The 10,866-nt window shown below is 35.9% G+C and overlaps 1 long non-coding RNA gene across 1 annotated transcript; it reads left to right on the top strand.

The window, feature by feature from the left end:
* The first annotated feature begins 352 nt into the window (after positions 1-352).
* On the top strand, positions 353-10,224 carry LOC310897112. The gene is made up of 3 exons (XR_014582085.1): positions 353-363; positions 8,530-8,555; positions 9,728-10,224. It is a non-coding gene; the product is annotated as an uncharacterized lncRNA (long non-coding RNA).
* Positions 10,225-10,866: the final 642 nt, after the last annotated feature.

Raw genomic sequence — 10,866 nt, 5'->3', positions numbered from 1 at the left:
TGAGAAGTGCTTGAGGAATGTTTCATTGCCTTTTGGATGTTATTTAATTAAGAATTAAAAACTCTATTTGTAACTGAATTACACAGACAATATAGTTGGACTACATTGCCTAAGTAATGTGCATGCTGTAAGATGTATCTCTTTTGAACTGTACTAGATATTTTTCTAAAAAGCACTTAACTTTATGAATGTGATACTGCCTTGCTAACTCGCAACGGTTTTATCTCCAGCCAAAAGGTATATATTGTAGGGCTATGTGGATGTTGCCCTGGTTGTTTACATGTTAACTTCTTGGATCTAGGTATGCACTTGATTCTGAGGTTGAAAACCACTAAAACAATTTTTGGGGGATCTGAAAGCCATGTGAGTAAATGGTGTTTTTCTAAGTTACTAACAATATTTTAAGTATCATGATTTACAGTTAATACTTCTGTTGTATGTCAGGAGGCCCCAAATAGAAACTGAAGCCTTTTGTGTAGATGTTACATGCTGTCAGAAATCATTCCTTTCCTCTTTACAAGTGCTGGGGATGAGATGAGTATTTTGCTTGGGATTAAACTGACTGAATGAAAGACAGTTAAAAGTCTTAGGTACTATTTATATCTTATACGGATCTGCAAACAAGGCTTACCTGTACTATGGAGGTCCAGATCTAGGTGCCAGTTCTTTTTACAGCAAGAATTTCAGAAAAGATGAAGAATTATATATGTATTCATATATATTATATTATTATATTCTGCTTGGAGTAGAAGGATGAAAAAAGCTTCTTGTTAACTGCATATCCTCAGAAACAGAGAGACTGGTCTGTTCCCTTGGCATCCTGAGATCTTGTCTTTTTTCAAATGTGTTATTTAACCTTTTTTTTTTTCCCTAATGCAACCTGTGTTATAGAGTGTGATGTTTCAGTAAGAGCTATGACAGCTCTGGATCACTATAGGACTGTCTTGGATTGGGAGGGCAGAAGAGACTGGATTTAGGTTAATATAAACACATGGAAATAAAGTAAATACTAAGTTAGTCTGAAAAAATTTACAAGTTGTATGTCTTATTAACTAAAATACACAGGAACAGGTAAATGCTGATTCTAACTTACAGGCCAGTATTCTGTCTGCACATGTGTTTTGCCTGTAGAGATAAGTGTCCTTCAGAGGAGCATGGTAGTGTGGTGAATATGAATGGATGATATCCTCATTTCTTGGGGGTCTAGCCTAATATTCAGAGCCTTAAGATCAGAGATAATTAGTGTTAGAATATCACAAGAATTAAACATTTTGTTGAGAAAACAAATTTATACTTTACTGTAATATTAGAGGTAATACAAAGGATCTTTCTGAGCATGATGGTTCCAGGGAGAAAATGAGATACTGTAATTACATCATTCTTAGTACGAGAAAAACTAAATATTAAATGACCGTGAGTACCTTTCACCTGAGTAACAGAGTGGTGAGCGTTGGGAACAGCTTCTCAATAAGAATTAGAGTAGTGGTGGAAAGCCCTAGCTACTTTAAGGTGTTACATCATTACCTCATGAAAAGCACTGCATGGCATAATGGCCTCTGAAAGCAGACTCTATGAACCTGGCAGTCCCCTCCAGTCCCAAGTCCATTTTTTTTTCTTTTAGCATTTGATTTCTGCTTTTAAGTGGAAGTAATTTTTTTTAGCAAAGTTACCATGTGTTACTAAACACTCCACAGTATGGCAGGCTAAGCAAAGGCAAAGGGAGCACAGTACTACTTATTGCCTCAGCTTAAGACTTCTGTGCTAGGCCATGTGCAAATGCTTCGTATTTAGTTTGTCAGCTATGTTTTGTCATGGTTTCTGTAGGAATGGAGGAATAACGGTGTTATGATTAAGCTTAATTTAACAGTGTAGTCCCTACTGGGTAATGACATTTCTCCTCATCTACATTCAGGTGAACAGAATGCATTTTATTAGGTGTGGTTGTTTCAGACTTTACAGACTTTAGATTGGGCTGGCTATGCTGAGAAGACTCAATTCATATCTCAGATGGCAACACAATTACTTTATGTCAGCAAGAAATCAGTCTAAAACTGCCAAACCATCATCTCGATTAAAACTTCCAATTTCTTTTGTGTTTGATATGGTGTCCTATAAAAGATCTCTGTCTATTACTAATCCTTGGATTTTCCTAGTCTCCTGACAAATATCTCTTGAAAGTCTGTTAGAATTGATTAGGATACCACCAATCCTTGGAAAATAATAAAGGCTTATCTTATGTGCTTTTGTTGTACATCCACTTGCAAAAGACCACAATGACTTTCTTAAAAGGGGGAGAATGTTGGCAATGTATATATATTTATCCTGAAGCATCCTATAGATCCTATATATGGAGACAGGTTGTTTACTCTATGGAAAAAATCATTTCTGGTAGATTCTTGGCACTTTCTTTTCTGAAAGAGCAAGAGCTATATAGATGCTCAATAAAAGACAATTTTTTCTTTTAAAAACTGAACAATTAACTGTGTAGGATTCAAATTAACACACATACAAAAGAGACATTGTATAAAATGAAGATACTTTCAGTGAATCAAATGAAGACAGACAAAATACAGGACCGAATGTACGGAAGAAACTTCTGCTCCTGATGTCAGTTGTCCCATCTGATCTAGGGAACAGCATTTAAATTGTCATTGCTGTGGATCCACATCCTGTATAACAGAACTAGTACTTTACCTGAAAAGGATGTCGGTCTCTTACTTCAACTTAAAATACTCTTAAGTTATTTCAGATGGAATAAAATCTAAAAATGAGAAGTCTATTTTCCTTGCATCATGTATTTGCTGTTCTAAGAGACAATCAGTTCTGTCACACACATTCTCTTGCTTTGATCAGCAGTGGAGAATACATTGTTTCTATTTGACATGTCTTCCTTGTTCTTACTGAAAACATATTTCAGGATATGTAATACCATGGAAACAATATGTTCTTCACTTGGTATGTATGTTGAAATCTCACTTTAATAACAGAAGCTATAACAAATAGTCAGTTGTTTGTTTTTGTTTTTTTTTTTTAAATGAAATACTCCATAGATCTCATCAGAGTACTTAAGATAAACTAGCTTCAGAGAAGCTTGACCCTTATTCACGTTTGTTTTATACCAGCATATGAAAAATACTGTTTTGCTGGCAGAAACATTCACAGAAAGTGAATGATAATGCAATATGGAGGAATATTTGTAGAATGTTTAAATTTGTAAAAGTTGGTGTTTCAGCTGCCTCAAACATTCATTCAGTTAGGAACTGGTGGCATATTACTTTTGTGCAGTATACTACAAATTCTGAATATTTGTGACCAATTCCTTGTGGAGAGAATGTTCAAATACAGAGTGAACATGAAAACATTGTGATTTGTTCTGAAGAACCTGGAAATTAGAGGGGAGGGGAAAAAAAAACAACAACAAAAAAAACTTGCAAACCAGTCTCTTACCTCACAAAGTCAAAAAAAAAAAAAAATGGATCTCCTCTCCAACAGCCGTTTTGTTTTGTAAACCTCTGTGGATCCCCAGGGTTAACGAAAGGATGGACTAGAGTTTTCTGGCAGAGCAAAGACTGAGTATGAACTGATCAGCAAGGTGCTGCAGTACAGCCAAGCTCCTTGGTATTCTCCTCTTGTTTCAGTCTTCTGTTGTGATGCTCTCTTCAACATTGCAGTACAGAATTGTTTAGCAGTTTGAGTAAGAATGAGAAAGAAACCACTTTGCATAATCAGTAGTTTCACTTAAACTACAACTTATCCCAGAGGTGATCCCTTCTAAAAAGCTGTTTTTCCTTTATTTTCACAATGTGCACTCAAGCTTCATATTAAAGAATTTGCAGCATTGAGGATGACAAGGTGCTATGTAAGTACAAATGACGATGATGACTATTTAAAAAGATTGTCCTTTCTGTTCTACAAAGCTCTAGAAAGCCTTTTGATCAGTTTATCCAGCACCATCTTATCTGTTTCTGTGACAAAAATAGTATTTATTTGCTATTTCATTCAAATTGGGATGACATTTATCATTTTATTGAAATGGATTAATGAATGAATTTCTACCTGCCAAATACTCTTCTTCTATTCTTTACCACAAAATTCCCAGCAATGCCAGTGAGATTTACATTGGTGCTGGAAGGAATAAGGATTTTTAATTAATATTTCAGTATTTAGCACAGTATAATTTAGAGGTTCTTAACTGCCTTCAGCCATGCTAACTGAAGGAAGTTAGATTTGTATGCATACATCTGTGGGTGAATTTGGTGAAAATTAAATCCTTACTGAAATGCTTTTCAGAAACATAAATCCCATTGTCATTGCATAAAAGTTGCTACCCCGTCACTGGAGTGACTGATAAATATGTCAATAAACCATCTGTGCTCCTTCTCAGTGTGAATAGCTCAGTGAGCCCTCTTTTGCCTTTCAAATAAAGCAGACTGGTCTCCCACTGTTGCCACAAAAATCATCCTTTACACTGTTCCACCTTTCTCCCCTGAGCCGCAAACTCTTAACAGTAGTCCCATCTACTCATGCATGTGGCACTTATTATTCCACTCAGTCAATCTTCATGTTTCCCATTCAGCCCTGCAGCTAAGCATAAACCAGCTTGTTTTTCCCCATGAACTAAGAAGTATTAATGCCAGAGAAGTCACCCATCAGACACCTAGTCAATGTTCATTTTTATTTGGTTTCCAGATACCTTGAAAAGATATATAACACTGCTCTGGATCAGACCAGTAGTTGAAAAGATCACATGGTCGCTACTGCCTCTTCATCTTTTGGAGTATTATAGTAGTGGATTATGTGATATCAATCATGCAGAGTTATGCACAGTACATGGTGTTTTCTATTATATGCTTTCAAGTCAATAAAACTGAAGGTTTGTAGTAGTAACTTAGAGTGTAGTCTTACACATAGTACCTTGTGGGAGTAGCTGTTAGCAGACCACAGTTTTAATTAGTTATCATTTCATATTCTGCAAATGTCTATTCTGGAAACTGTTGATTTTTGTCTGAATTACACAATTAGTTTTTCAAAATTGCATAGATTTCTACAGCTGCTCAGATTACATTTTTTTTTAAATTTGTGTAGCAAAGTCAGGTACTTTGTAAAATAGCATATTATAATACGGAAGCAGCAAAAGGACATCTCATTCTCTATAAGTTTTTATTAAGCTAGATTCCTACAGTCTTTGGATAGATTGCTACATCCATCTTAGGCGAATTATATTGCAAGCTGAAATCCACTAAAATTCTCATACTCTCACAATGCTATTTTGATCTGGCTTGCATTGGTTGAATCCCGGTGTTTGTAGATATCACTAATGAACTTTGTTTCCCCAGTGAACCAACTGGAGAGAAATCATTGTCTTCATATGTAGCAGATATTGTTACTGGAAGACCTACTGCCTACCTTGCACAGCTTATTGCACATTTACTGCCTCTGCATAAATCTGAAACCCACAAAATAAGATGATGTGATCTGGGAAAGTGATTTCTACAAGTGGGCATTTCTCTTGATGCAGTCCAAACAATGAGCCACGCGGATCAGTGCTAACTTTGTGCAGGACTAGTGTTAGGGCCTCTGTACTGTTCCTCTGCTGCAGTGCAGAGGTACCAGAATGACTTTGGACATAACCAGTTGCATCCCAATGGGCTTGTTATTCTGGTTTCAGCACCAGCATAGCCACAACTAAGAGCAGATAAGAGAAGGAAGAGGTAGGATCCATGCAGTGGCAAGGGGAAGGCAGAAGCATAATCAAGGAAATCTTAACAGAAGTCCTTAGGCTTTGGTAGACTTAGGACAGATTGGTAGCTGTCAGAGGAAGGACCAGGACTAGGTAGACCTGGATTCGGTGAATCATGGGACATTGACAGTTTTTTCAGCACAGGCTTGGCTAGCAAAAGGATGATCTAGCAGGTTTAGGAGTGTAAAGAGATCAACAATATACAGGCTAAGTTACCATTTCAATTTCTCCAGATATAAAATGATGATGATAATTTTTACTGACTTTAAAAGCATGTTGAAAATTGTATATCAAATATTTGTTTGTTGGATTTTTTTCTTAAGATTATGCTTCCTAGATGTTCTTCATTTTTTTTTGCAGTAACTTTCCTTACTTAGGTGGAAATAGAACTGAATACTGAAATATTCACAGGTAATTCAGAATTCAGACATCTCAATTGCCTCTGAGATGCTGATATAGCAATGGGTGTAACACACCTCAGCTTTTGGAAGTCCTTTCCCTCCTGCATTGCTTAAAGTATCCTCTGAGGTTTTCTTTAAATTATGCAGTGACAAGATGATTGTGGAGTATTGATAATTAAGAGAAGAATCAGTTATAAAAGGATTGCTCCAAAATGCATATTATAGAACACATCTCTGTGCACCTGTGTGGGCCAGACCTTTGCCTGGAAAAAAAAAATTTAAAAATATATAATTACATAAAAATCAATCTATATTTGCACTGGAAACTGAAGAAATTGCTTTCAGACCAAATTAGTATGGGATTTATTTGGACTCACCATGGCCATCTCTCAGACAAATTTGGAGAACTCCACAAGAGTTGCTCCCCTCTTCCAATGATTCTTACGAGTTCTTGCATAACTCTTTCAAGGAGAGAGCCAGGAGAATTGATAGCCACAGAAGCACCAAAAATTTGTGTATTAGCTCCATTGTTAACTGTGCTCTGCACGGAAATAGGGGTTTTAATCTCTTGTTTATACGTGAAGCAAATGATGTATCACTGCACAAAACTGCTGCAAGCTTTGCTTCCTCTTTGAATAAGTTATGATTTCACAAGGAAAAAAGTTCATTAGGTTTACATTTCTTTTTAAGTAGATTCTTGAAGAAACTTAACATTTTTACAACGCTTTTTATCATTCTAATTGATTTCATTAGAAACATTCAGACATCTTGAATTTTGTAAATAATTTAAACTCAGTGCAGTCATTGGCTGCACTGATGAAACCTGTTTTTTTCCTAGTTCTTGGTCTTTTTTTGCTGTTATTCTTACTGAAAATATGTTCTGCAATAAAACAGATAACAATCTTTTTCACATGTTCATTTTTTCTTCCAAGGTCTCTTTATCTGTTTAATTTCTTTAGCCATTGCGGTATTTTTCCCCTCAGCAGAACTGCTTGAAGCATGTTACATGTGTATCAATTCAACTAAAGTGCTGAGAGAAAAGTACAAAAATTTCACAGCCTGTGAGTTTCCCTATGAGCTGAGGGGTCATTACAAGATATGATGCAAGACATTATGTTTGCAGTGTGCACTGGTACGTCGGCCCAATTACCACGTATTTTGAATTTGATCTGCTTGGTAAAAATGTATATCTTTATGTAGTAGTTCATGAAGAATGTTCTAAAGTGTTTATATTGAGATGACATTTACTGTAGTAGGGGTATTTACACAGTGAAAATGAACAAAGGCTGACATTACCAATATTAAAGGCAATAGAGCTAGGTGAAATACAGCAGCTATTTCTGAGAGCCATTAAATGTTTTGCAAGAGAGAGAAAAAACTGCAACAGAAGTGACTACAAGGCGAATTTAAGAAGGCAGACAATAAATGATGCAGTCAAGGCAAGTTTTGAGTTGTTGCAAAAAGGACCACAGAGGACTGAAACAGCTTGCACTAGACTGATGGGGCATATGGGATAGAATTGTACAGTGATGAGACAGAATTAGATTGTATTGAAAATGTGAGACCATCACAGGTCATCCAGGTCTTGACCATGCAAGTATAGGCATGAAGTGCTGCTATAGAAGCCCAAGGTAAAAACTGCATGGGAATGCAATTCTATCATAAGGATGTAGTCCTGAAAAGCTGCTCTCCACAGGTGGAAATTAGTTATAATAGGGGAACACTAAGCTAGCTCTTTGCTAGCATAATGAGGATTGCTAAGAACACTGTTTAGTAGTCCCATTTGTTTTTCCTATTTTTATGCTACCAGTTTATGCTAGCAGGTGCTCCCTTAATTTATGTACCATTGACCGTATTGAAAAGCTTTGCAGGAGTTTATGGATGAAATACTAAACCTAGGAACATTGATATAAGTTAATCACCTTATATTTTCTTATACAGAAATTTTCTTAACATTCTGAAAGCTACTAGTGACCTTATTTGTTAGTTAGAAAGAACAATAAAGGCAGGATAGGCTGTCAATTCAGAGTGCTCAGTTGTAAAAATACATACCAATCAAGCAGCTAGATTGTAATAAGATTCTAACTTAATAAAATGGTAGTAATTCTGTTGTAAGTTTGTTGAAAATGATTTACAAATCCATTTTAATGCATCAGTTGGTAGGGCTCAGAACTGCTTACATGTCTATTCAGGGTAGATCATATAAGACATAAAAGGTATAACAGTGTTTTTCTCTGAGTGATACTTCTCAACAAAATTCCTCCCAATCACCTATAAATCTAGCAAAAGCAATAGGTATTAATTAGACATTACGAATATATTTATGAACATATGAATTTGCTTGCATGTAAAAAAATAATAGAAAAAGCTTTCTTTTTTCTCCTAAAGCTTTTGCCTGGGCCTTCTACTATAAGGTAAGAGATAAAATTAAACCTCTTGCAGTATCCTTTAAATGTCAAGTTATATATTTTAGTGTGTACTAGTGAGAAAGGACTGGCTGTATCCTCTCTGAAACATGCCGTTAAGTAGATGAAGACAGTCCCTTCATCTTCTCCAGATTCAAAAATCTGGTTTTCTCAGCCTCTTTTCACATGTCATCTGACCCAACTGCCCAATTACCTTAAAGGACCATTATTTTGAATGCCCTTTTTTGTGAGAGAATTGGGGAAGGGATGGTTGTTTGTGTTTTATGTATTAGGAAACAGCACTTGAAAGAGCTTTCTGCCTTTTTCAGAAAATGTTAAGTAGACCAGTAGCTAATCAAATGAGAGCCAAGTTTCATGATCATAGACTCTAGCATTTCTAACTTTTGCATAAGACCACTTCTGATTCCTGTAGGAGAAAATAAATTCAGTTCCTAGTAGCTTTTCAAATTTCCTTTATAAAATCCGTTATGACATATTTCATTTTTGTCCAAACTGGAACTCATTCTAAACCAAGCCACCCTGAGAACCAGCTAAAAGCAAAGATCTTTAATAGGATTTATTTTTCCCATGTTTACTCACTGCAGCCATCACTATGAAAAAGACTACAAACAATGTAAATCGCTTCCCAATAGTACAGGCTACATAATTTACATATACACGATGAGTCAGTGACTTATCATTACTGCAGTGACCTGCAGGTCTCTTGCTATCTCACAAGCATACAGGGAGAATTAAAATATGGTTTTGTGTGTTGAAATCTCTGTATTTTAAAAATTAAAATAATCAATGTGTAGACCAGTAATCTATGCCAAAATTAGTCTCTGTCCTCGCTATTTTTCAGTAATAAAACCGGCATCATACGTGAACACTTGAGAATCCGTGAAATGTAATATCATGAGCTGCTGCTTCTTCACAAGTAGCAAGTGGCTTGGAAGCCTTATTTGCATAAAGATGCGTCACCATTGCCTAATTGTAGTATACACAGGATTCAATTTGTGATAGATTGTTTCACCCTGTGATTTCAAGAGTAAGTGAAGCACAGATAAATTAGCACATCAATTGGATATGTCACATTGAAGTGTTCATCTTCAGTTATCAGTCTAGTGAACGATGGTGAAAGATTGTTAGATATGGGCAGTCTTCCTTTCTCACTCTCACAGGTAACCAAAGAAGACTCCTCAATGTTTTTGTTTTTATTTTTTCCCCTCTCTTTTGGAGGATGAAGCCTGTACAAGGAAGGAAGAAAAAAACAGCTAGAGTTTACTGAGGCAAAGAAAGCATTGGACAACAAAACAAACAACAACAACAAAACAGGGAGGCAGTCTTACAATCCATCTTTTTCTAGCTATGTAAAAGGAAATTTTAATTTGGAGTTGTCTCTCACTGTCTGAAGTAATAGATCATCTGAAGCTCTCCATGTGCAATGGATTCTGAAAAGCAAAAGACTAATTCTTCCAGTCTGTTACCTTACAGGCAACTATAGAAATCTTCCTGAATATATCCTTGACATGAAGTCATTTTCAGAACAGTGTTTTTTTCAGGTAGCTCTTCAAGGGAAGAGGAAACTTTCCCTTCAGAGATTTGTGGCCTTGGAATAACCTCAGGGTGATTCAAGAACTTAAATGGAGTTTTCTGGGGTTTGGGTTCTTTTTGTCTCTTCTTTTTTTTTTTTTTTTTGACTTAGAAGAGAACAGCAAAAAGATTATTCTTAGAATTGTTTAGTGCCTTAATGTGTCTAATTTACTTCATAAAATTTGATCATTTATTTGTTGTTGCAAAACCTACAGACACTTAATACAGCATTTCTTACTTAAGATTTTTCCGTGATTCTTGGGATGGCTATTATTATAAATGAGAGGCACAAAGGACAAAAGAAAATTTTAGATATGCATAATGCTGACTGACCTCTTTATCTAGTTTATTTTATGTGTGAGGGGGTTGGTTCATTTACCCTCTTTTCTCATCTCAAGTCATGGAACCTATATGTACCTCTAGATTAAATTCAATTATAGCAGTCATATTTTCTCTGAAAAGTCAGACGAGGTTTTCTAAGATGCTAATGGCACTGTAGCGAGAAGTACCAGCATTTGGTAGAGAGCACGTTGATACCCACATCCTCGAGGTCAGCTCAGTAAGTTAAATTTTTGCAACTTTGTTAGTTAAGGATCTGATAACTTGAGAGAAAATACATGTTGGAAGAAAAATGTAAAAACCCTAGAAAAGAAAATAGGCTTTTTATTTCTTGACGCCTAACTGAAGGTACCAAAATCCATGTCTGAGAACACAGTTGTGTGGTCCA

The sequence above is a fragment of the Anser anser genome, assembly GCF_964211835.1.
Source record: "Anser anser genome assembly, chromosome: 3".
Classification (NCBI taxonomy): Eukaryota; Metazoa; Chordata; class Aves; order Anseriformes; family Anatidae; genus Anser; species Anser anser.
Note: the sequence above shows the minus strand (reverse complement) of the source record. Positions and strands in the feature narration are given on the sequence as shown.